General features: G+C 42.6%; 1 protein-coding gene and 1 pseudogene across 3 annotated transcripts in view; one reads left to right on the plus strand and one right to left on the minus strand.

Moving 5' to 3' along the window:
* Positions 1-27497, plus strand: part of LOC128100332 (NOP protein chaperone 1-like) — a 168446-nt gene that overhangs the window by 67834 nt on the left and 73115 nt on the right. The window lies entirely within an intron of this gene.
* Positions 18829-27256, minus strand: LOC128100328 (60S ribosomal protein L7-like; annotated as a pseudogene).

Genomic DNA, 27497 nt, shown 5'->3' on the forward strand with positions numbered 1-27497 from the left:
GTAGAGAACAATGTCTACCTACTCTTCTTAAGGTTCCCCAATCAAAGTGTGACTTTACCAAGTTCACACTGAGGAACCAATGAGTTTATTGGGATTAGTTACCTAGCCAGGTGAGCAGTTACTGTCAGGAGGGAGAATGTCCCCACAGCAGCTGTGTTGGAAGGTGTACAGCAGCATCAATGATGGCTTCTCCATGGCCACGTAGATGGAGCCCCCTTCCCTGTTATCCATTGGTTCTTGATCCTTCCCTTCCATGTAGAATCTTAAATAGCCCTATTCCCAACATTGAGGTCATGTCTCATGGAATCCAAGCCTCATGTGTTAATATGCTTCGATCTTTATAGCTGATTCATTGTCGATGTAGAAAAAGAGCCAGGCATGGTAGTCACTGAATAATATCATTTGTGAAACAGAGACAAGAGCACTGATGTGAGTTGAAGGTCAACTTGACCTCAAACCAGTAAAATATTAGAAGTTGATAAAATAGTGATTTATCTGAAGAGTTTGAAACCTTAGACATAGAAAACGATATGTTATGAAGTCTTCTCTGATTTAGGCACTGCAGGTCCTAGTTTGCACATACTGTGAAATAAGACACTCACTCTTTGATCTAGCCAGGGTGTTTGATTTCATTGTTTTTCCACAATGATTTACATCTCAAAAAATTTATGCCTGACTAGTAGCAACGATTTTCTCCTTTCCAAAAAACAAAAAAATAGAAAAGAGAACTCTAGCTGGAGAGTTTCTCTGCAGCTCCCACTAAGCCCCAGCAGTCCTGTAGTCCATTTATAAAATAAACACACAGACTCTTATATTCTTTAAACTGTTTGGCCTAATGGCTCAGGCTTTTAGTTATCTTGATTTTATATCTTAAATTAACCCATTTTTATTAATCTATAAGTTGTCACATAGCTTATGGCTTACCAATAATATCTTTTACATGTTGCTTGTCATGGCAGCGTCTGGCAGCGTCTCTCTGATTCAGCCTTCCTACTTTCCAGTATCAGTATGGGTTCTTTGTCTTTTAGTCCCTTCTGTGTAGCATACTCTAAAGTTTTTCATAAAGTCTGAGTTCAGGTTGAGGCTTAATGTGTTATGTAGTATAGTTATGGATCAACTAAGAAGTATGGGTACACAGACTCTTCTGTGGTCAGCAAGAGCCTCTGGCTCCTTTGAGGCCTTAGTTGGAGCAAGGAAATAAGTGTAAGGGGGACTGCACACAAAGGTTTTGAAGCCCAGAACCCAAAAAGGCTATAATGTGGTCCTGGCTCATGTCATAGGAGGATGTGAGCTCAGCCTACCTGATGATCAAGGAGCTGCCAGATTAGCATTAGAGTTCATGGCCAGTGATCTGATATGAGTCATCAGTGAAGAAATGATTATGTGTGAGTCCATGTTTCTTGGTGAATAGGTATGGCCTAGGTCACAGATGAGGTTTGGAGTGTCCAGAAATAATTTGAGAAGGCCTGGCATCAGAGGAGGCCACAGTCATGGGTATGTCTATTTCATTTGGCCATTAAGCTGAGGTTTGGTCCCTTTAAATCCTGGCTCATTTGTGGTGGGATTGTTTCCTGGGTTGGATGGAAAGAGGGCACTAACCACTCACCCTTGAAGACAATATGAGCCCTGGTTACCTGGAGGTCAAGGAACTGCCACGTTTACTGTGAGATCTGTTTTGTGCCTTGCACCTGTGTTGATAATCAGGACACAAACAAACTATGCTTTCTGGAGGATGGAATGTGTCCAGATATCAATTAAATTGAACAAGGCTTATTTTGGGTTACTCCAAGCTTCTTTGTAGGAAGAGTTACTCCTGTGTTACTTTTGAGACTTGTTTGTTCCTAAAAATATCAGTTGAAATTAAGATTTGGAGTTTTATCAGGCCACAACAGCATGTAGTATAACCCCTTTGTATTATGCTATGTCCATATTAATTAGTTACCCAAATGAGAGCTTGGATCATATGGTGAGTAGCACATCTTGGCTTGCACGTATTGAGGATGGGACATGTTGTAAATGAAATGTATGTGATCCACACAGTTGGTACTCAGGATGTCAACTTTTATCTGTACATGAAGTCTGTGAGTCTAAGATTTTCAACCAATATTTTTCTATGTGTCTCTTTTGAGGTCTTAATTGACTGTAAAATATCAAGTGAAATCAAAATCTGGGATCAGAGTGCCTCAAGGTTCCTTCTAACTACCTAATATGTTAATGATGTCCATTTGCTTTCATCTGTAAGGGAGCCATTGGCTCCATTGAGAGCATGGTATTTCTGGCTCCCTTTTGGTTAGGGTGTTGGATGAAGAAGGGAATTTTCTGCCCTTATATCCTTAATGTTCAGGGCTTCTGGGCTTAATTCTTGCACAGTAGGCTGCAGGTCTCCACAGAAAGCAGTTTATGGTCAGGCATGTTTCACTTCTTAGATTGCCTGGACTCATTCACATAAAACTTGGTCCTTAGCTACTTGATATAAGTGTTTCCCTAGGAAGAGTTCTTCATTGTGGTTGGGGCAGGCTCCATTTAAATTATCTCTTCAAACTGGACTTCCTAGTGTCAACATTAAGTCTGTCCACATATCTCTCATTGGGTTGGCAGGAGCTCCCTTGATTTTGGGGTTTGTGGTTTCTCTTCATCAAGGTCTGTGGTTGACCTGTAACATTTCCACTTTTGATTTTGCCTGGTTTGTTCTATGAGGTTTGTATGAACTCTGAATTCTCCCCAGTCAATATTTTCCCCAGACCTGCTTCTGCATTTGGTCCTTGGTGTCTTCAGAATAAGGATTAGAGTTGGGTATGGCTGTTTTCTTGGTTTTCTCTGGGTGTTCTATATTTAAGGGGATGGCCCAGCCCCTCTTCTCTTTTTGATTAGGGCCCAGGCATATTCATAGCTAGAATGGGACTCTGTCCCACTAGTTTTCTTGGTTGTGGCTTGGCCTTTGCCAGCATTAAGGTTATGATGTGGCCCAAATCTCTTCTACCTTAGGTCCATACTTGGTCAGGGTAAGGATTATAGGCAGACCAATTTTTTTTTGCTTTGTTCTTGGCCTCTTTCATTTAAGAGAATGTCCCAGGTCTTCTTCTGTCCTTGTTTTTCTCAGGGTTTTCCAGGTTAAGTGTTAGGACCCTGTGTTCTCCTTTTCCTGCTTTGCCCTGGACTCTTTCATTTGAGTGATTGGTCTGGTCCCACGACCTTTCTTCATTTGGCCCAGTCTTCAGGGTCAGAGTTATGCTGAGGCCAACTTCTCATCTTCATGAGGGTCCAGGTGAATGTTAGGCATAGATATTCTCCTTTTCTTTTTTCAGTCCAGGTATTGTTCTTCTAAGGGATAGAGTAGAACTCATTTCCCTCTTAGTTTGGGCCAACATTCTTCATGGTCAAGGTTAGGCATGGGTGTTCTTTTCTTTTCTTTTTGTTTTATTTCATTTTGTTACTTTTATTTTTCTCCTTTGGCCTTGGCTCTTGCATTTAATGGACTAGCCCAGGGATACCTCTGTTTTTCCTCTGGGTCAGAGCTTATTCAGCTTCAGCTTTTGGTGCATACCTCTCTTAGGTCATGGTTTGGCACTTTATTTAGTTCTTAGGGTTGGTCCCTGGCCTTTCTGGGTGAGGGAAAGCCATTGCTAATTTAGGCTTTATTCCTGTTCTTCATCAGGTTCATCCTCAGGCCTTGGAATACTTCTCTCTTGACATCATGGTTTAATGGTTAATCCTGGTCTTCTTTCACTTTAGGTTCTTATGCTGGGCTTTTTCAGAGACCATGTTGGCCTGGGCTGCTTTTCAAGGTATGGCTGTGTCCAGGCATTTTTTGTGTTAGAGTTAAGGCTGGTTACATTGATAGGAGTGGCTGGTACTTGTTTCTCTTTAGGGTTGAAGCAGTGGATACTTTTGAGTCCAGGTTTGCCTGAAGCTGCTTTGTAATTTATAATTAGCCTTGGATTATGCTCAGCCATTCTGAAAAAAAAAATAACATGTGTATATTGATAGAGGACCGTATTTATTGCCCTTCCCTTTCATCTCAAGTATATTATGAGGAACATTGTCTCTTTCCAAGGGAAATGGCTACAGACACCAATACACACAGCACAGAGTCCAGATGAAATAAACTACCTATTACACAAACAGAAAGGTGAAGTAGGGAGGAGACAGTGGTGCTTGGAAGAGTCCTTGCTGCTGCATTGGTGACTGTGGGCATGGTAAAGAGGAACCATGAGCTCATGTGGAAAATTGTTGCTTGTCAGTAAAGATAACAACCTAGAGTCCCAACAAGGCCCCTACTGCCTTTCCTTCCTTCTGTGGTCTGCTCCCATGAAGGCATCTTACAGGCAGTTAATACAACAGCAGAGGCTGACCTTCCATTGATCTAGAGGCTGTCTTGATAGGCACGCGAGGGTTGTGAAGATCTTCATGGAGCCTTTTATGTAGTGTGGGCATGGTGTCCTTTCCTGTATGTCATTCATGGCATGCACTAATGAGGCTGTTCCCCTGGTCTTTGCTATGTAAAAACTTCTCAAAATGTCATTTGTCTTCTACCTTGAAAACCCCTGGAACAATGAACCATGCCTTTGTGATCCCTCTCAAGAAAGCTCCTTGTCGTGTCCATTCACTGACGTGCGATCAGGTCTTTCCACAAAGAACGTCTGCACTGACTTAACAGAAATTGTTTCCTGCTCACATTATTACTGTTGTGAATCACAAGCCACTTTAATAGAGTGTGCTGCCAACCTGTCAAAGGCACAAATATAATCATGACAGTGATTCCTTAAAGAGTGTCACAGAGGCCAGGCCTCACTGTGCTCAGGGAAGCACAAAGGTGGTCAAGCTATGCAGGTGTTTTTGGACTGGTAATTAGGGAACACCCACTGTACAAGCAGGGCCAGAGTTGAAATCCTGAGCACCCATCTGAAGCTACACACGTCTGTCACTCAAGCAGTTTTGGATCAGAGACTAGCCTCTCATAGGAGAATACTGCCCAGACAGTCTAGCCCAAACTGCATGCTTCAGGTTCACTGAGAGATCATGTCTCATAAGAAGAGTAACAGAGCCGGGCGGTGGTGGCGCACGCCTTTAATCCCAGCACTCGGGAGGCAGAGCCAGGCGGATCTCTGTGAGTTCGAGGCCAGCCTGGGCTACCAAGTGAGTTCCAGGAAAGGCGCAAAGCTACACAGAGAAACCCTGTCTCGAAAAACCAAAAAAAAAAAAAAAAAAAAAAAAAAAGAAGAGTAACAGAGCAGGACCAAACACCTTCCTCTAGCATGCGTGCATGCATGCACGCATGCACACATACACAAAAGGAAAAAAAGTCAACTTTTATAATAATTATAGCTTAACAGAAACTAATAGAGAAGCCCTGTGGCAGTGTCTCTCAACCTCCCTAACGCTGTGACCCTATAATACAGTTCTCATGCTGTGGTGACCCCAGCCTTAAAATGATTTTCGTTGCTACTTCATAACTATAATTTTGCTACTGTTATGAATGGTAATGTAAACATCTCAACCCACAGGTTGAGAACCTCTGCCCTATGAGAAGATCCCCCATTGTTTTATCTTGCTGAACTATGGTGTAAGGTAAAACCAAGCAGAGTGACATTAGTTCAGTCCAGAGTATGCACATTGCAGATGTATTACCTGGGTGGTGATGCATGTGCACATGTGGAGTTTACAATTTCACTGTGTGTAGCTACATGAAACCACAGCCTGTATCAACACACTCAACTATATCATCACCAGAAGACCCCTCATGCTACTCCTTAATTACACATTATTCTTAGTAATGAATCTGTTGTTAATATGCAAAACTCTTGTGGTAAATGACCATTATTTAAAAGTAATCGTGCTGCATGTCTCACTTTGAAATTAACTCCTTCCTATAGCAGCATGATTTTCCTGATGCTCACTCAAATGTGCGTCCCTTTTGTCTTGCAAGTAATGGTCCGTGTTGTGGATTTAACTAAGTTTCAGCATTTACTCATTCGTGGATTATATGAAAACCTCCATGACTAGACCATCATGAGCAAATCATGTATAGATTTCCATAAGAAGGTAAGGTAGAATGTAGAATAATTGCCTTTTAGATTTAAAAAGGTTTGCCTTACCATTTCCCAGATTGTGCATTCCTACCAGAAATGGACTGGTTTCTCTGCATCCTGACCAGATGTTGTTATTTTGTTTTGTTCATTTTAGTCAGGCTTATGGTGGTTAGCAGCATCTTCTTGTGGGTTTCAGTTGCATTTGTTGGGTGGCTAGGGATGCTGAATGTCTCTCTGTGTCTTGCCCCCTTTTTTAATCGTTTATAGTTCTTCTCTGAGTCTTGAGAATTCTGTATTCCATATTCTAGGTACTCTTTCCTTGCCTTTGATGTGGTGGGGATGGCCCAGCACCTCACTGTTGCTGAGGAGGGACTGGGTTCGAGTCACTGCTCTGTGATAGAGTGGGGGCTGGGATGTCCTGGTGCTTCCTCTTGGTTTCCTTCTTTCTAACTGATCAGGAGGAGGAATTTGCTCTCTGGGCCTATGGGCATCTCTGGAGCACAGTGTGGGGAATAATAGAAACTAGAGGCAGGGAGATCTCTGTGAACTCAAGACCAGCCTACAACAGCCAGGACTACACAGAGAGACCCTGTTAAAAAAAAATAAAGGAAAAAGAAAAACAAGCAAGCAAACAACAAAAACCAAACTTCACAGAAGATGGGAAGTCATAACATGGCTTTACCAAAAATTCTGGTGTCTGAAGTCATCCTTATTTCTTGTTTCTATATTTAATCAAGTTCTGTTCATTTCCAGGAATACTCCTTATATTTAGGTATAAGAATCCCAGAGAAATGAGTTCACACCCTCTATGAGTACTGATTTTTATTATCTGTTTGGTGGGACTGAGAAACATTTAAACTGTGAAACACAACTCTGTGTGTTTCTGGGAGAGTCTTTCCAGGAAGGCTGAAGGTGAGAAGATCCACCGTAATGATATGGGAAGCCCCATCCCATAGGCTGAATACCCCTCAACCAGATCCACTCTAATGATATGGGAAGCCCCATCCCATAGGCTGAGTGCCCCTCAACCAGATCCACCCTAATGATGTGGGAAGCCCCATCCCATAGGCTGAGTGCCCCTCAACCAGATCCACCCTAATGATGTGGGAAGCCCCATCCCACAGGCTGAGTGCCCCTCCATGAGACACAAAGGGAGCAGGGAGAGACCATAGTGCAGCATGGGTAGCTTCCTGGCTGCCTTGGCCTCTTGTGCCCTACTCTGCCCCCTCCTCTGCCATAATGTACTGAAACCATTGGGATGAAACCGATGAACTGGGAACCATTGCCCAACATCATTTTGCCTTCCATTTAAGTTGATTTCTCTAGGCTATATTTCCAAGGGATGGGAAAATTGATCAACACCTCATCTTTTTCCATAGGCTTAGGATTTAAGAAGCCCTTTGATATCAAAGAAATGAGGTTAAAATTTTTCCTAGAGATATTTTTTATGGTATAGCCTTTGGCCTTTTCATTTTATTTTAAAGAGAGTGTGCGTGGTGTGTGTGTGTGTGTGTGTGTGTGTGTGTGTGTGTGTGTGTGTATGTGTTTTCTTGTATGTGTGCATATGTACATGCATGTAGAAGCTAGTTATCCATGTTGAATGTTTTCTATTGCTCCTGACCTGACTTTTAAAGACTGTGTCTCTCTCTGAATCTGTAGCTTACTAGTTGAGCAAGACCAGCTCAGCTAGTTTCAGGTTTCCTCCTGTCTCCACTTCCTCAGTTCTAAGATTATAGGCACACCCCACATGCTCTGATTTTTCCATGGGTGCAGTGTATATCAACTTGGGTCCCCCTTCTTGCTCAGCAAGCACTTTACCAACTAAGCTGCCCCCACAATGCTTCACTGTTGTGTTTAAGTGCGATCTACCTTATGGGAGCTTTAAGATTACAAGTTTAAGTGACTTCCCTCAAAGGCAGAGCTTGAAAGTGATTTAACCACTCAGAGGCAGAGGAGTGGCATGGACCCTCATACTTTGCCTGTGTTATAAACTGAGAGCTTAGTCCCCTCATAGCTCTCTCTCTTTTTTTTTTTTTTTTTGGTTTTTCGAGACAGGGTTTCTCTGTGTAGCTTTGCGCCTTTCCTGGTACTCGCTTTGGAGACCAGGCTGGCCTCGAACTCACAGAGATCCGCCTGCCTCTGCCTCCCGAGTGCTGGGATTAAAGGCGTGCGCCACCACCGCCCGGCCTCATAGCTCTCTCTTAAAGGTACCTCTTTTGTGAGGTGGCCTGTTTTCAGTAATTGAACGTCAAGGACTGGAAAGTCCTCTGCTTTCTCAGCCAGATCAAGACACTCCATACTATGAGAGGAATATTGTTGGCCTCCCACTAAATTCCTATGTGAACGTTCTAACCCCTTAAGGGATGTGGGTATATGGAAGTTATGATGCCTAATCTTTGTTGTCAACTTGATTCAACTCTAGGTCAGTGAGAGACGTGACAGAGTGGGCAGTTCCATCTGATGGTGGCTGATCTTAGCCCAGACAGATAGAAAATGGTCTGAGGAAAGAACATTTGCTTTGCTCCTGCCTGTCTGCTTTTGTTCCTTGGTGTGTATACATACTCTGTTGTTGTTGTTGCTGCTGCTGCTGCTGCTGTCACTTACTTGGAACCCAGCTTCTTCTTGTTTCTTACGTGAACCAAAGGCTAGTGGCTCCAGGAAGCATCCAGGCCTTCACCACCCTGGACTTCTAAGACACCTAGACTTATGGACTACAGCAGCTACTGATGGGCAGCTTCCTCAGCCTAAATGGGATAACCCTTTGTAATGCATAGTGTTTTATCAGCTGTTCGTCGAGAGTACCCCGACTTCTACAGGAGGTGATTAGGTAGTCTCAGTCCAATTTTATGAATGAAATTGTTACTCTTGTGAAAGAATTACCATTGGGCTAGCTGGTACTTTACACTATATGAAGACAGAAGTAAGATGTGATCTATGAAGCCTTTTCACATCTGTGAATCTACTGGGGACTTGATTTGATTGATTTTTTTATTACTAAACAAGGTTTTTATGAATAATAGCATTGATATATATATATTATATATCACCCTTCTTTGTGTGGAAACCTGAGCAGTAGGAGTAGCCAATCCTAAGACCTTCTGAAGGCATTTGAATGTCCCACTGGACTAACTTTTCTTTCCATGTGTTTCTAGTGTAGAAGTGCTGTATTCCACAGGGTTTAAGTCGGTGAGGTTGAGAGACACCTCTCTTTTTTAATTCAGAAAGCACAGTTTTTCCTTTGAAAATCTATATAAAGTACAACTTTTAGCATGATTATTTTCCTAAATAAAAAGACAAATAATTTACTTATTTTATGTTAATTACGGGCATGAAGCAAAAGGTTTTCTTTGGGGAAACTGCAGTTCTGTGGGGGGGCTGTGGTCAGTTCACTGCGCTGCCCCCTTGGGCACCCTGCCTGTTGGAAGGTGGCTTCAGCAGTTGTGAATCGCTGTGTCGTGTAATGCGGCCGTGCTTACCTGGCATGCTGTCTTCTGTCGGGGGGAAGGAGGGTCTGCTGGTGCCTCCACATTGCTTCCCCTGATTACTAGCAGTTTGCTCATGCTCTGACCTTTTCTGTAGGTGCTACTTAGGGTAGGCTTGAAGTGCTGGGTGGTGATTGAGTTCAAACAATACAAAATTGTATTTTTTCAATACTGTATAAAAATAGTATTCTAATTACCTTTCAAAAAAAAAGATCCTGATAATTGTGTTCAATCTTGTTGAAAGAAATACAAAACAAAACAAAAATCCAACAAAGCATCACAGAGTCAAGTTTAGGGAATGGGTGTAAGCAGCTGCTGCTTCGACCCTCCCCAGAATCCACCTTGCTGCATTGAAGACACATCACTCCCTCCCATGCAGAGCAACAGCAGTACACAGCTGACCGTGCAGAATGCCCATGTGGAGCCTAGGGCTTGAGGCCGCAGGGCAGAAGGTCCATCCGGGTGAATGGTGAATCACTGCGGTACTGACAGGTCATGACTGCCCCCCAAATCACTCTACCCTCAACTTCCTGGAGCCAGGTCTGGTTCTGTGCACGTTGCTGCTCTCTGGGCCTTGACTCTGCTAGGAAGTTGACTTCGCAATCTTTCTGGCCCTTCCTTACTCCTTGGTGAGGTAGGACTAGATGACCATACCGTATCCATAGGTGCAAAGGACCAGAAATAAAGCCTGGCTGTGACTCTGAGGGCTCCAGGTCTCCATAGTAAATAGGTGAGTTCTGCTGTTTGGGCACCGAAACCCTCTCTAGTTGGCTGTGGGCGTCCCTCCTGACTCCCAAGGGGGTGCTGAGCTCCTTTGGAGGCTGAGGACTCCTTGCCTTGGAGGGGGAGCAGTAGGTCCGGGCTGTTGCTGGCATTTGCCCACCCCTTGTACTAACCATTTTGAGGGCCTACCGTGTGGTTTCCCAGTGCAAGCCATTCAGATGACTGGAGTTCTTGCCAAACACCGACAAGCAAAGTGGCTGCTGCCTGGCAGCCCACACCTGCCGCGTCCCTCTGCCCCCGAAGCCCAGCACTGGGCCAGTGGGCTGTGTTCTGTGGTTGCCAACATAGACCCTGGCACTTGACATTTCTTGTCAGCAGTCTCCACCTTCCTCGAGAGTACTGTGCAGCTTCAACCAGCATTTCCTACTAACGAGAGAGTTCTCAGAAGTTGCCACATCTCTCTAGCACTAATGTTTCTGTCCACTTCAAGCGCTGTTCTAATTGCCAACAGCTGATCTAGGCTCCTGAGGAGTGTGTCTTCTCAGAGGAAATCTGTCCTGGAAAGGGCTCCCCGAAGTTCTAGTTGGCCTTGACCTGATACTTGCATTTTCTAGGCCACCTTTTGGGGTGGCTAAGAATCATGACAGATCCTCTGCCAGTCTAGTCTCTCTAGGTCAGGTTTCTGAAAACTGGTATTGGATTTTAATGATATGTGGCCCCTCTGTTTTAGTGAGTCAGGAAAGTGAAGCAATTTACAAGTTAGCAAAGGGTTTTACTTTGTTTTCTTCACTTCTGATTGGGTCATAGCCTTGCTGAGTGAAAAACGGACTTGTTTCTGATTGGGCACAAAGAACTGCATTTCTTTGGACTTGTGAATCCATGTTCATCTTCCTTTGGCCACGGAACCCCTTGGCCAGCTCTTTAGGGACTGGATGGAGTGAAGGCCCTTTGGGGTCGTGGGGGTGCAGCTTTCCACTCACCCGAGGATGGCCATGGCTCTTGGGTTAGCAGTTACTTGGCTGTGGGCGTGGGAAGAAATGGCCTTGAATTACTGATTGTATTTGGTACACATTGTGTGATACTTGAAGAGATAAAGGGACTCAGCAGCCCTTAATTGAAATCGAAGCTTTTTACCGCTCTCCCCGCCTGCCCTGGCTCCTTCCTCCTTCCTTGCATTGTGATGATCTAGTGGGCATGTCTGTCACCTGGACAAATGCCTCCTATAACCTCTTAATAGTTGTGTATAATGAAAACTGTAAACTTTTTTAAATAAAATGTGTATATACCTTGAAAAAAAAAGAAAGCCATGGGCTAAGTCTGGACCTCGGTCCTTTCCAGCTTCAGTTTCTTATTCAAAATGTGTGAAATAATATTTATCTTATAGTTATATGGCTTCTAATACTGAGAGACAGACAAAGGCTGTGACTTTTAATTATTTTAATTAATTTTATTTTTGAATGCCATTATCTTTTCCTCAAAAAAAAAACCACTTGCAAATAAATAAAGACATTACCCACCCAAATTAACAAGACTTCAGCTCTGCACAACTCAATGAGCTTCAGTATAGTTAGAACAGGCATTCAGAACATCAGCTGGAGAACTTCACATTACATTTTACACTTTCAGTCTTGAATATATTCTATGCACTTATCCACCACCAACCCCAAAAATCCCATGACAGAATTAGAACAGAAACCAGTCAGTTGCTGTCCTCTTTCATGACTTGTCTTCATTCCCTGCACTCAGCCCTTCCTCATCCCTGTATTTAGCATTTCTTGTTCTCCTTTCTTCACGTTATACTGTATACAATTGTGCATGTATTTACACACATACATGAGAACATTGTTTTCTCTTTCTGCGATTGTGTGATCTTGCATAATATTATATATCCTAAGTCCATCCATTTTCCTGAAAACTGCTTAACTGCATTTTCTTTACAGCTGTGCAGTGTATAATATTTCCCTTATCCATTCATCTGTTGATAAACAGCTAGATTAATTTCAGTTATTTGCTTTAGTGAAGAAAGCATCAGTGAACAGGAAGGTGCAAATATCTTTATGATGGGTAAGAAGTTCTCTGGATGTATGCCTAGGGGTAAAAGAGCTGGGTTATATGCTAACATTGTTTTAAATTTTTGAGGACCCTCCAAGTTATCTCCACAAAGACTATATTAATTTGTACCACATTATATTGGTTACTTTTCTATTGCTGTGATCAGACACTATGGCCAAAAGCAACTCAGGGAGAAAAGTTTATTTCATCTTTTAGCTTTTAGATCATTATCCAAGGAAGTCAGGACAGGAACTCAAGGCAGGAACTTGGAGGCAGGAACTGAAGCAAAGGTGCTGAATGCATGCTAGTCACTGGCTTGTTCCTCACAGCTTGCTCAGCCTGCTTTCTTATAGCACCCAGGATCACCAGCCCCAAGGTTGCACCACCCTCCCACATCAATCATTAATCAAGAAAATGTACCAGAGGCTTGTCCGCAGGACTGTGTGGTGGGGGCATTTTCTCAACTGAGGTTCCCTCTTCCGAAAGGACTCTAACTTGCACCAAGCTGACATAAAACTCCCAACAGTAAGGGTTCCTCTCTCTCCACGTGTTCTCCAACATTTACCATCAGATTTGTGGATGATAGCCATTCTGGCTGGGGTGAGGTAATGTCTAAAAGGAATTTCAATTTGCATTTTCCTGAGGGCTAGGGATATTGAACACTTTTTAAAATAGTTTTTTTTTGTCTTGTTTTTGTTGTTTGTTTTTTGTTTTTTTGCTATTTGTGTTTCTTTTTTTGGTAACTCTCTATTCGGTTCATTTGCCTATTTACTGACTGGCACTTTTATTTCTTAGTATTTCATTTCTGCAATTCTTTGTAATTCCTGGATGTTAGCCTCTTGTCTGAAGTGTAGCTGGTAAAGATAGTCTCTCATTCTGTGGGCTCTCTGTTGACTTTGCTGATGGTTTGTGATATAGAGATTTTGATGTGGAGTGCAGTCTGATATTCTGATCCACATACATAATAAGAACATTGTCTAAGATGTTTGGCATCCATTTGTGTTGAGAGCATGAAAGCAATTCCCCTTTTAGCCAGTCTGGAGTATACAATTACTTACTGCAATCACGGTATTGTGACCATATCTGGACCTCATCCCTCCCATCCAGTAGCAGTTTCCTGTCTGATGACCAGTCTCTTTGGCCCATTCTTCCCAGCTGTAGTGATCATTCTTCACTTCTTTGAGCTTAGTCGCTACAGTTTCTCACATGCATGAGGACATGTAGCATTTGTTTTCGTGTGTCTGGCTTATTCTATTGAAATTAACACGTGTCTTGAGACTTCGTTTGTGCTGTTCCTGATTACAAGATTTCATCATATATCCTTTACCCACTCACCCTCAGTGGGCATCTACTATACATAGTGCTATAGTAAATATGAGAAGGTGCCCACTACCCAGCCGGCTGTTGCCAAGTGAGATTTTTGGCTCAGTGTATTCAGTTTAGTTGTTTAAGAGAAGAAAGCTAGATGTTTATGCCAAAATATTGGTGCCTAGTAAACTAAAGCAAAGATATATGCAGACAAACACAGGAAGGTGGAGCCACTATTTCAGGTTCCCCTCTGCTGCTGCGGCTGCAAACCTCACGGAGTATGGCTGTTAAGACTGCACGTGGAGGACACTTTTCGCTGCCGAAGGCAGAGAGTAAGTTTGTTTACTGTGGCATCCTGAGAGGGTAGAAATATATTTTCTTATACACTATACCCCAGTAAATGGCCTTGGTTAAAAAAAATAAGGAATGCCAACAACAGACCTATGCCTCAAAGGGCATCTGGGGCTGGGACACCAGTTTCTTTTACTTTGTCATAAAAATATATAGGCAGTTAATATTTTCTGTTACTTGTTTTCCAAATTGAAGTTTTAGGAGAGGTTGGAGATGAAATATTTTTTTCTTGAATTACTAAAGAGTAATAATCCCTCTGAACATAGCTTATATCAAACATGTGCTCATTAACTTATGTTTGGATGATCTCCATATCTGAATGTTCAGAACTTTAGGCACAGTGCTATATGGAAGTGATTAAATATTCAAGATGACTTCAATTATAGTGCCCCCATACATAACAAACAAACCATTCATCTTAACACACTTCAAGGGATCTCTGTATTTTAAAGGGAAGAGAGTCACCACCACATGACGTCTTGGTTAATACTGACCATGCCCACACAGCACAGACTCAGAAACATCCTCAGTTGTTTAGAAGTAGTTTAGCTGCTTTATGATGGACACCAACATATCTCACGGCCAAACTTTGGGGCTTCCCACTTTTCTTTAAATGACAACGTGTAAGCAATGTAATTTATCTCAGGTCTTAAGTGCAAGAACAGAGAGCCAGACTTAGAGCAAGGTCACTAATGCCCATGATGGAAGTCTGCTGTCCTTTCTGTGGCTAATCTCTGCTTCGCTGTAACCTTTACACTCCGCCTCACTACTACATCACTCTGTTTTAATTAAAGTTAATGGTTAGCAAGCACGTACCCAGCAGCCTGCCTCACACTCCTTTATCATCAGACTTGCCCACCCTTTGCCTCCAGCCATCCCAGGGCACTTTGACGTTAAGTTCAGCCTCACAATTAAGTAACTTGCCACCTTTGAGCCAGCAATAAACAGCAGCTCCTGATCTGCAGGGCTTATGAGCAGATGAGAAGTGGTGCTTGCGGTGATTGCATTCCTAAGCCCACAATTATCACAGTTCAGAACTAATTTTTAGGCCTTAAATAAAGCCCAAAGAATCTACACAAAGCACTTCATTTTTTTTTCTGGAAAGGTTAAATTAAAATTAAAGTGTTCACTGGAAAGTCATCCTCTTTAAAATGCACCTCCTAAGAACCACTTACCCAAGGAAGGAGCAGCTACTGTGATTAGAATTTTTCTGGTATAAATCCCTACTCGTTACAATAGCAATAGAGAGATCACTCATTTTTTTAAGTGTAGTATTTTTTTTTTTTTTTGGTTTTTCGAGACAGGGTTTCTCTGTGTAGCTTTGCGCCTTTCCTGGGACTCACTTGGTAGCCCAGGCTGGCCTCAAACTCACAGAGATCCGCCTGGCTCTGCCTCCCAAGTGCTGGGATTAAAGGCGTGCGCCACCACCGCCCGGCTTAAGTGTAGTATTTTTAAAACTCACTCTTCAAGGCAGTTCTTACAGGTTTAGAGATTGTACACATTTACACACGATGGTAATTTATTAAGCAAAACAGGTGACTGGAGTGCAGGAGAGCGAAACAGACTGCACTCCACAGAGACCTAAAGCAGCAGGGAATTATAACCAGGGCAGCACCCAGGGTGTGCAAACTGTCTCCTGAAAAGAGCCCCGGTGCCTTTGCAGCTTGCTTTGGAACATTGTGAGTGACATCAGGTCAGGGTAGGAAGCAGAGAGAGGCCATGGCGACAGCAACTGTGTTCTTACTACATGAAGAGCTGTGAGGAGGGAGAGCCCAGAGAGGAACCTCCCCACTCATCTCGGACAGCTCAGATGTGTTGGGACTGCAGGGAATTTCAATTGAGATTCCTGTTAAGTTCCATATGGCAGGAATCTCACAAGTTGTTCTGTTGACCTTCAAGGCAGAAGATGTATTAAATGATTTTCCCCGGGATCTGTCTAGAATAATGAGAGGTTATGTATGTGTATATATATACACATGGATCAGGTAAAAGCCAACATGAACCGTGTAAGTAAATAAACATTTTTAATAGCCAAATTAAAGACTTGTAGAAATTAAGTGAAATAGTTGATTTTCATAATGTATTTTATTTAACTCCATCTGATGCTATAGAGACCCAGACCCATTTCCCCTAATCCTCACATCATGCTTTCAACACCACATCTACAGGATACTTCTCACCTCTTTAGTAGGTAGTCAGTCAGCTCTGGGAGGTGCTGTGGTTTGAGTATGAGATGTTCCCTTTGAGCTCAGTGGTTTGAACACTTGGTCCTGGCTGGTGGTGCTTCCTCTGTGAAGGTTGTTGAGAGCCTGGAGGACTTACAAGAGGAAGTGCCTCACTGGAGAAGGCCTTGTGGTTTTACAGCCTATCCCACTTCTTCACAGTCTGCCTCTTGACTGTGGATGCAAGGTGACCATCCAACCTCCTACTCACACTGCTCTGGCTTCCCCACCAAGCTGGGATGTGTACCATGAAACTGTAAGCGTAAGTAAATCCTTCTTCACATTGCTTCTCATTGGGGATTTTGTCTCAACAATGAGGACAGTAAAAAAGACAAGAGAAGACCTTGGTTGTTCTAGAATTCAAATTGACCTGACACTAGCTATCTGGAGGTGACATCAGGTTGAAATCCCAGACCCCCCAAGACTGACTTCTGTCTGGTACTAGCTACAAGCCCCAGGTTGTTTGTGTTGTCCTACTGACTCACAAGCTATACGCTGGGATTCTCTTGACCATCACCTTACTTGTCTATTAGAAAGGATATTGCAGATGATACAGATGAAGAGCTGCCTCGGCCATGACACAGGGGAAGATCTGGAAAGAGAGGGAGAGGGGAAGTTTGATACCCTGTCTGTGAGCTCCACCAAGGAAGCCTCAGGGGTTCAGTGATCTGGAAGCTCTGAACCCTGCCTTTCTAGCATTTTCTGAGGGCTTATATGGGTTTGATTGATCAGGTCATTGGCTCTTGGTGATCAAATGAAGCTTCAGCTTCTGTCCCCTCCTCTATGGAGGCTGAAAGTCTTTAACATCTAATCTTCCCTTAATTGTTTTGGTAAAGAGACCCCATTCTGCAGTTACGTAGGGGCTGCCCAGAACTGGCCAACTTATTAGAAAACAAAAGATTAATTCCAGATAGTACAAACACTGTAGGAGTCACAAGAGTCCAAGAAACTGGATGAAGACCAAATATATCTTTCATAATATAACATTTAATATATCTAACATACTATAATTACAGCATGGAATCAATATTTGGAAACTGTATTGTGTGCATGTGTATATTTGGGTAAGCGTGTGTGTGTGTGTGTGTGTGTGTGTGTGTGTGTGTGTGTGTGTGTGTAGAGGACAGTATACAACCTTGAGTATTATTCCTTCGGAACACCTTTGTTTTTGGCTTTTGTTTTTCTTTTGAGACAAGGTCTCTCACTGACCTGGAGTTCATTGGCTGGCTGGCCAGTGAGCCCAAGGGTCTGCCTGTCTGGGCCATCCCAATCCTGGGATTGTAAGTGTGTGCCGCTACATCCAGCATTTCTATTTTAATTTTCAATGATTCTGAGATGCAAACTCAGTTCCTCATGCTTGTAAAGCAGGCATCTCACTAGCAAAGCTGTCTCTCCAGCTTCTAAAACCTATTAATGAGATGTACTTTACACCGTTTTATTTGCCAGTCTTTGAAATCTGTGTCTATTTTATGCTCACAACATGTCTGAAGATATGTTTTTGTAACTTCTAGGAATCAATAGACACATGTGATTCATCCAAATGTATAGTGGGGGTGTGGGTGAGGTGAAGACAGACACACACACACACACACACACACACACACACACACACACACACACACAGAGAGAGAGAGAGAGAGAGAGAGAGAGAGAGAGAGAGAGAGAGAGAGAGAGAGAATGAATTTCCTTCTGTGGTCGAGGCATAAGTCAGAATTCTCAAGTGATACTCAAACCTCCTCCTCCAGTCACCAATGCTATGAGCCTTGAGATGCACAAATAGTTTTGGAATGAATCATTTATTTATATCGTATGGATACAGCTATCACTATTTGGTAAGGCAAAGAGTTGGTATAATGTAAATATATCTTCTCTGCTTTTAGCACAATATTTGGCTTAATGGAGGGAGTTAGGACATGACTTCACAGGAGTGAATTTTGTCTCCCAGGGTAGTTTGTATTTCCTTGCAAGCCTGAGGTGAAATCATAAATCCAAATCAATTCAGCTCTGGAAGTTACTTTTCTCTAACCGTTGGGGATGGCTCATGAGCACACTGCAAGAACTGTGGAGATATAAGAACTTTATTCAGGAAGCAACTGAAGAATAGTATAGTGAAGTGCACAGTAAAGGTGCAAAAATCATTTCTGGCAGTGCCAAATGGACAGCCTGTATCCTGAATAAAGTTTGTGGAAAGTGCTAGTAATGGTGATTTGTAATACGCAGAGACAAAGACTAAAGGCAATCAATTATGTATGGCCTATTATTACTTTGTAAAAGTGACTCCTGAATTGTTTTATTATTTGATAATGTTTTTTCCAGGAAAGTAAGGTTTTCTCTGCTGCCATTTTTCACTGCGATAGAAGCAGCTAAGCTCCAAGCTGTGTTAGTAAGCACTGTATTTCCAGCTCTGCCGTGATTTCATTGCAGACTGTGATGATATAGTCATAAAGTTACCCTGGGCACATTGTCAGCTGATTGTAGGCTGAAAGTATTTTTTTAATGTCACATGATAGGACTTAATGCCTTTTGCATTGTGGTTTGGGTTGTTCTATCAGGAAAATGAATCTACTCAGATGCTTGGAGTCACAGTTTTCTTCATAGAAATGCCAGAAAACACTGTTTGAACATGTGGTTCATTCCTCCATTGTGTTTCCTTATAGAGAATCGAGGTTCCTGGGGGGCATTTCTAGTATATTAAAGAAGCTGTCCTGCCTCCGGAGCTTTCACTTGACACAGAGATCCAGGACTAGAGAAAACCAAGGAGACAAGCAGTCACCTGCAGTCTGCTGAGGCTTCCGAAGATTCATTCCTGGCTGCACTTTGCTGTGCTATGGTTCTCCTCCTCCCAAGCAAAGCTCTCCTTCATCTGTCCTGTATTAGTGGCCTCCATTGTGACTTACTGTAGGCAGAACCTTGGCTTCTGGACAGGGAGAGACAGCTTTGGAAATGAACAGGTTCATAAAGAGTCCTGGGGTTCATGAAGTCATCATTTGGTTATGTGTTTAGCTAATTATGATCCCCTGAAATGATATATTTAAACAACTTAAGGTATGGCATACATATAAAACCAATTGGTTCAACTGTTCTTGATTTTCATTTAAACAAAAATCGCACAGCCTGTCATCTCTTTTGCCTAGTTCTTTCTCACAAATGCTTTTGTGCAACTTGTCTTTGGTGCTGGGTGAGCCCACCATTCATTATTTGTTTCTATGAAGTATTTCCTCACAGGAGAGCACTGCACTTACTGATTCAGTCTTGCTTCTGAGCATCTGGATTTTTTCCAGTTGCATGACAATTCTCTTCTTTAAATTCAGATTCTACCATTGTCAAGATGTAAAATTCATGGGAGGACCGCCCCCACCCACACACAGAGTACTCTGAGATAACAGTTGCCCTCCTCCATGGACTCCTTTCTAGTCTGAGTGCCCTGGGTGATTGCTTAGTTCTTTAGCTCATCCTTCACTCTCTGCCAAGCAATGGTGCTGATAACAACAACAATCGTTTGTACCCTGAGCAGGCACAAGCCACATAGCCTTGCCATGTGGTTTGTGTGCCGCCTCATTTAATTCTCACTGAGACTCTGGAAGGAGTCATTATCCCGTTTTACATGGAGAATCCAGGACTAGAGCAAGCTCAGGAGAAATCCTCAGAGCACACAGCATGTTGGTCATGGCACAAAGATTTCACTCCAGATGCTTAGCCCAGCACTGTGGTCTTTCCCCAAGTTCTGACTGTTTGTTAACTGATCAGATTACAAGAATACCATGGGTGACCCCTTAGTTCATCAGTCTTCCCTGTTGCCAGCATCTCCATCTTCCACAAAATCCGTTGTCTTTTTCTTCATTCCACCTCACGGAGAAGATAATTTGAAGGGACACAAGAAGTTATATACTTCCTTAAAGCATTTTCCAACTATAGATCTCATGAATTCGATCCTCCATGCAGATGAGGATCTGTATTTACCAAGAGATGGAGCAATCAAGGAGTTCTCTGTCAAGGCAATTCGCTTCTTACTGATTTTGCCATAGTCGCACTTGTAGATGAGCTCATTTGCTGACTTCAGGTTGGGGTACTGCTATGCAACGCATGGTTCCACAATCCTCAGCATATTATTTGAAGCCTTGTTTTGCTCAACAAATGTGCTATGGAAGGTCTGCTGAAGACCGAGAAGCTGCAATGCCTTGCGGACCTTTGGGCTTACACCATTGATTCCTTGGATTCTGATGACAAATGCCAACTTCAGTTCTACAGACATGCAAAAGTTTCCAGCTTTCCTTGCTATCCTAGCCATCCAAATCTCAGTCCAGTACATCTGCCTGCACTCCTTGGGATAGTTCCTTGCCTTTTCATACACAGCTTCCTCCTTTCTCGTTACTTTCAGAGCAAACTTCTTCTGCAGGAGCTTCACCTTCAGCTCTGCAAAATTCCTTCTCTTATTCTTAAGGGTTTCTAGCACAGCAGGAATCTTCTTTTTCTTCTCTGGCACAGCCTCCATTGTTCCAGGTAGAAAAAAAGAGCCCTCCGGTGGTGGTGGCGGTGGCACACACCTTTAATCCCAGCACACTGGAGGCAGAAGCAGGTGGATCTCTGTAAGTTCGAGGCCAGTCTGGGCTACGGAGTGAGTTCCAAGAAAGGCTCCAAAGCTACACAGAGAAACCCTGTCTCAAAAACCAAACCAAAACAAAAAACAAAAAAACAAAACAAAAAAAGAGCCAACATTATGTTCTTAATCTCACTTACTCACACTGGCAAAGACTGACCTGTACTCACTGTAAAGAAGTCACATGTTTTATCATTGTCCCCTTTTCCCTGTCATGATCAATGTCAACATGCCCTTGAAACACATTGCTCCATGACTTTAAACCTTCAGTGGTTCTCCTGTCACTAGAATAAAATTTGAAAATCAAGTCCTGCATACAACGTTGAATCTGCCATTCTCCTGCCTCCGCCTGACCTCACTTCTGTTGTTGGTTGTTTTTTTACTCTTTGTGGGGCCTGCCACCCAGCTCCCAATTAAATCTACATGGAGTCTTACTCTTTCTTATAAGTGCCCAGCCTTAGCTTGGCTTATTTCTTGCCAGCTTTTCTTAACTTAAATTATCCTGTCTATCTTTGCCTTTGGGTTTTTACCTTTCTTTCTTCTTTTGACTTCTTTCTTTCTATATACCTTTCTTTACTTCTTACTCGGTGGCTCGCTGTGTGGCGGGGTAACTGTCCCCCTAATATCCTCCCCTCCCTGTTCTTGCTTCTCCTTCTTCTTCCCAGATTTCTGCTCTCTTTTATTCTCTCTGTCTGTCAGCCATGCCTATCCTTTCTCCTGCCTTGCTATTGGCCATTCAGTTCTTTATTAGACCATCAAGTGTTTTAGACAGGCAAAGTAACACAGCTTTGCAGAGTTAAACAAATGTAGCATTGAAGAATGAAATACATCTTTGCATTAAAACAAATGTTCCACAGCATGACAAATGTAACACATCTTAAAATAATATTCCACAACACACTTCCATCCACAGTCCTCACTGGAGCCCTCCAGGATGTGCATTGCCTCTGTTCTTGAGGCAGTCAGCTGTGCTGGGCCTTTGCAGGTGCCTTTCCTTCTGCTCCTCTCCCTGCAGAGGTAACTTCTTGTCACTCAACCCTCAGTTCAGAAGTTTCCACAGAGTCCTTCTTTGAGTACCCCTTAGGAAGGACCCACCTCTCTACTGCGCTGCCTTACTTCGTTTCCTTCCAGGCATACACTACTCTCAAAATAATTTGGTTCATTTAGACCCATCCTACCCAAGCACCATGTTCTTAGATTCTGGAAGAGTTCCTGGCTGTTATTACTCAATGGGTATTGGCTGGATAAAAGGAGCTGGAGGACACACATTTTCAGAATTCACAATGAACCTTTAATATATGTCCTTATATATTTTAGAACAGTGGTTCTCATCCTGTGGGTCACGACCACTTTGGGAGTTGCATATCAGATATTTACATCATGATTCATAACAGTAGCAAAACACAGTTATGAACTATCAACAAAACCTTTTTATGGTTGGGGTCACCACAACATGAGGAACTATATTAAAGGATTGCAGCACTAGGAAGGTTGAGAACCACTGTTTTAGAAAGGAAGAAAGTATTATTTTAAAAGTGCGAATTTACATGATGGCAAGAGGGGGTTGCAATCTGCAGATAGTGGAGTGCAAGAGGGAAGGAAGCGGGGCACATTATTAATTTTATGGAGGGAAGATGCTTGCAATTGCAGGAATTGACTTATGGCAATGAAGCAATTTCCCACATGTCAGAACTAATCATATGATCCTTGAAAGTGCTTTTTTTCTTATTGTCATTATTTATCACTCTTTGTAAGATACCAGAGTAGGGAAACTGTTTCATGTGCAGCCCCAGAGCATAGCATGGGACACAAATAATAAAAAGCAACATGTATTTTTATACTGAAGTCAGAAAATCGTAAATGCCATCTGAAAATGCCAGATCTACCTGCTCTTTAATCAGTGCCGCCCATTTGAACACAGCTCACCTAGGATCCATGGTAATCCTTTCCTTTTCTCTGGGCATGGGGTTAACTCACATGCCTTTAGGAACAACTTCTTCCTGTCTTGTATGTAGACTGACACTTGGCCATTTGGAAGGCTGGAGGCCAGTGTCTGCACTTCCTCATTCACCAGCCTGTTTATTGTTTAGAAATTTGCTCAGAAGTTTTAAATTTAAATCTCTTTAGTTCATGGATGCAGATTAAAATTCCTGGTCCTCAAGCAACCATTGTCAAAGAGACTCATAGCACATTGCTTCTAGAATATTGCATGCCAAGCACCCTAGAGTATGCACAAGGGTTATGGATGTGAAGGGCAAGGTTCATGCTTCTTGTGCTCTGTGAAGAAAAGAAAAGCCATGTGAGAAATGTAACTGGGCAGTTCAGTCACAGAGTTTTGAAGAATTGTGCTCCTCTGCTAGTTTAGGCAGAATGTCTTAATACCCCACATCAAATTGCATCCCTTGCCTCTGATTCAAGAATGCATTCATCTCTTCCTCCCACCTCAGGCTTTTATTGATGCTTCTAGCTCCAGGCAGTGCACAAATGCAAACTTCTGTTTACCATCTCTGAGAAATGATGCTAATTCCAGTGCCCAGGGATAACACATCACTTATTAACCACGATTGCAATAACCATTAGGTGGTAATTCACAGGGAAGCAAAAATGAATAAAAAAGGCACCCCTCTCTACCAAAATTAGAAAAACAGAGCATTCCATTCCTGGCTAGTAGTGGAAAGAGGGTAGGGCTTTATTGATGACCTGCACTGTGTCTTCAAAGAGTTGATGATCTCTCTAAACTTCAGATGACAATCTGTACATTGGGAATGATCATATTTGTCTTGCTGACCCTCTGCAGTGGGAACAATGTATTAAGTTTAATTAAAGTTAAGGTAAGAGCTCTTGAAAGAACATTTTGTCATTTGCATGAGTCCTGCTGTCCATGCACTTTGAAGGAAAGACACCTTAAAACGCAAACACTTCACCATGACGTCTATAGCTGTTTCTGTTTTTTATGAGATTTGTTTATCTTTACTTTATGTTTATTTTTATACGTGTTTATTTATTTTATATGTTTTTCTTGCATGCATGTAGAAGCACCACATATTTTCCAGGTGCTTGAGGAAGCCAGAAGCAGGCACTAACTCTCCTGGAACTAGAGTTACAAGTGGCTGTGAGCCTCTGGGTGGTACTGGGAACCAAATTTGGGTCCTCTGTAAGAGCATCTAGTGCTCCAGTCTTCTGAACTGCAGAGCTGCCTCTCCAGCTATGTGCGCTGCTCTTGTCCACCTCACTCCACTGTCCTGCCTTGACTGCCTTGCCTTCATCCTGCTGCTTTCCTGCCAAAGGCCTGTTCTACTCTTATGTTTGTTTTCAAAGGTGCCCTCTCTCTCCCTCCCTCCCTCTCTCCCCTTCCCCACTCCCCCTCTTTCTCTCTCTCTCTCTCTCTCTCTCTCTCTCTCTCTCTCTCTCTCTCTCGTGTGTGTGTGTGTGTGTGTGTGTGTGTGTGTGTGTGTGTGTGTGTGCTTGCATGCACCAGAGCACATCTGTGGAGGTCAGAATACAATTGGCAGGAGTTAGTTCTCCATTTCCACCATGTGGTTTACAGGGGTTCAGCTTAGGTCTCCAGACTTGGTGGCAGTACCGTTACCTGCTGAGGCATCTTACCAGTTCAACTTTCCTGTTCTGTGTATTCCATTACTCTCTCTACTTTGCCCTCACTAATGTGCTTTCTAATTCCCTTCATGGTCTACTTTCTAGTTTCATGCCCTAAACATACACACACACACGCACGCACGCACGCACGCACGCACGCACAGTCTAGGTTCTGTATATGAGAAAAAACATTATTTTCTGAATCTTGCTTATTTTGTTTAGCATACTGATTTCTAGTTCCATCCATTTTCCTAAAAATGCCATGCTACCTTTCAAAATTAATTAAAAAATAATTCTAAGTATGGATGTACCATAAGGAAATAGAAATATACCCTAAATAAATTCATGTCAATAAGCCTTAAGTTTTAAATAAAAAGTTTAAATTACTAGGAAACCAAATCTGACCAAATTAACACAGTGAAGAATCTACATTTATATTGGGAATAGATTATATCCTTCATCACTGAAATATTGAAAACATTGCCCTAAGAGGGTTAGACAAGAAAATAACTTGCTATCACATGTTTTATTCATATTTTCCCTTAAATTCTGGCCAAGTAATGAAGGGTTAGAAATAATCAGATTTCAAAATAAGTATAATAAACACAAAAGATAATGAAAATCAGCCTTAGTGTTTCCTTCCAACACTGCCAGGAGAGCCAGCATCCAAGGACCTATGTGTAAACACCTACAATGCACCTCCATTCAGGCAGCTGATTATCTTCAATTCTTTTAGGAATTAATATTATTTAAAAGAATTGTTGGTATTATTGAGAATCATAATAATACCCTAAAAGAGCACCTGGCATTCCGAGGTTCCCTGCAGTGCAGCCACTCCAGAGGTCCACCTTTTCTCCTGAAAGGCAGGGAGCCTAAGAAACGACATACATGTATTGTGTTGCTATTCAAGTCTCCTTTAGTTTCTAAATATTTTGGGTTATAGTTTCCCAAGTTGATTCCATGACCTGCAGTTGGGTAATCTTTAGTCTGGGCCATACTAATTTAAAGGGGAGGAGTGGTAGCATATCCATTTCTGTATCGACCAGCTCTTTACACAGTTCTGTGTACTTATTGGATACACATGAATGCCTAAATATCAGATCCAGCTCCACATGCTACCTACTAGATTTCTAAGATGTATCCATAGTCATTTGGGGGGCATTTCCAGTGGTCTGGTATAGGGAGAAGATGAAGCTCTAAATGTACATATATTGTTGACATTAGCACAGCCATGTCTAAGACCCCAGTGCCTCAGACCCATGGGGATGGCAAAGCCTTCCCTAGTCATGCTCAGGAGAATGACAAAGCCTGCAACTTGTCCTGACTGCAGCTTCTTGCTCTATGTTGACAGCCTGATGCTGCTCCCCTATAGAGACCTCCCACTAAGATTAGCTAAAGATGCCTCCTTAACTATATACAGTAAACCACCTCCTTAATTCAAATGTATACAACAAATGCAGTTTCTGAACTGCTGCTGTTGTATCTCCATCAGACCATGAGACCCATCTGATCCCATCTTCTGTGTGTGTGTCTGTCATTCCTTCATTCCCCATCGCCCCAGTCAGGTCAACCCATAGTCAAAAAGGTCTCAGCAGGCTGAGAGGAATAACTAATGTATCTTTATAGTGAATAACAGATCTTATGACAAAAATTAGCACACTACCTTTTAACGGCACCACAGTGAATATTCTTCCTCCAGATCAAAAACGTCTCCCATGGAGGCTTTGATTTATGAAGTATACATTTTTATTTAATCGTTTGTTTATTTATTTTGGTTTTTCCAGACAGGGTTTCTCTGTGTAGCCCTGGCTGTCCTAGAACTTGCTCTGTAGACCAGGCTGTCTTCAAACTCAGAGCTCTGCCTACCTCTACCTCCTGAGTTCTGGGATTAAAGGTGTGCGCCACTACCACTCTGGCACTGTGTGTTATTTTAACATATTTTATCTGCAGATCAGCATACTGCCCAGTGAGCTCTGCTCTGCTAGCATGCATACCAAATCCAGAAAGGGTGTGTTTTGCATTCTGTGGTGTGTGTGTGTGTGTGTGTGTGTGTGTGTGTGTGTGTGTGTGCGCGCACATAGTATAAGAAAACATGTAGTATCAAGAGGTGCATGGAAACTGACATCTAGATTGTGGAACTGGGTTAAACGGAAAGACCTTCCTGCAGCGTTTTCCATTACTGGAAATAGTTTCTGTTAGCTGGATGTCTGACACTTTTGTCTCTATCATTCCATGGTTGAGTTTTTATAAGACATTTTTTTTCTGTTAACTTTCTTTGCATCACTGTTATGACTTTATTACAGGGTTTCATTTTTGTTTTCCAGAGTATATTTAAGAAATAAAGTGACAAAAAACTTTAAAAAGCTAGAGAGGCCCACAGAAATCCACAAAGATACCTCCACAATAGACTACTGGCAATGGTCGAGAGACAGCCCGAACTGACCTACTCTGGTGATGGGATGGCCAAACACCCTAATTGTCGTGCTAGAAACCCCATCCAATGACTGATGGAAGTGGATGCAGAGATCCACGGCCAGGCCCCAGGTGGAGCTCCAGGAGTCCAATTGGCGAGAAAGAGGAGGGTTTGTATGAGCAAGAATTGTTGAGACCAAGGTTGGAAAAAGCACAGGGACAAATAGCCAAACTAATGGAAACACATGAACTATGAACCAATGGCTGAGGGGCCCCCAACTGGATCAGGCCCTCTGGATAAGTTTGACAGATGATTAGCCTGAACTGTTTGGGAGGCACACAGGCAGTGGGACTGGGTACTGTCCTCAGTGCATGAGCTGGCTGTTTGGAACCTGGGGCTTATACAGGGTCACTTGGCTCAGCCTGGGAGGAGGGGACTGGACCTGCCTGGACTGAATCTACCAGATTGAACTCAATCCCAGGGTAGTCATTGCCCTGGAGGAGGTGAGAATGGGGGGTGGGCTGGGAGGAAGGCAGGGGGGTGGTGGTGGTGGTGGGTGTTTGGCGGGAGAGGGGAGAACAAGGGAATCCATGGCTGATATGTAAAATTAAATTAAATTATAAAATAAAATAAAATTAAAAAAAACTTACTTATTAAAAAATTATTTACTAAAAATGTGTTTATCTTTCCAAATTAGCAAAATTGTGTGACTCTGAGTCATGTCGG

Source organism: Peromyscus californicus, unplaced genomic scaffold, assembly GCF_007827085.1.
Source record: "Peromyscus californicus insignis strain IS unplaced genomic scaffold, ASM782708v3 Scaffold_78__1_contigs__length_188168, whole genome shotgun sequence".
Taxonomy (NCBI): domain Eukaryota; kingdom Metazoa; phylum Chordata; class Mammalia; order Rodentia; family Cricetidae; genus Peromyscus; species Peromyscus californicus.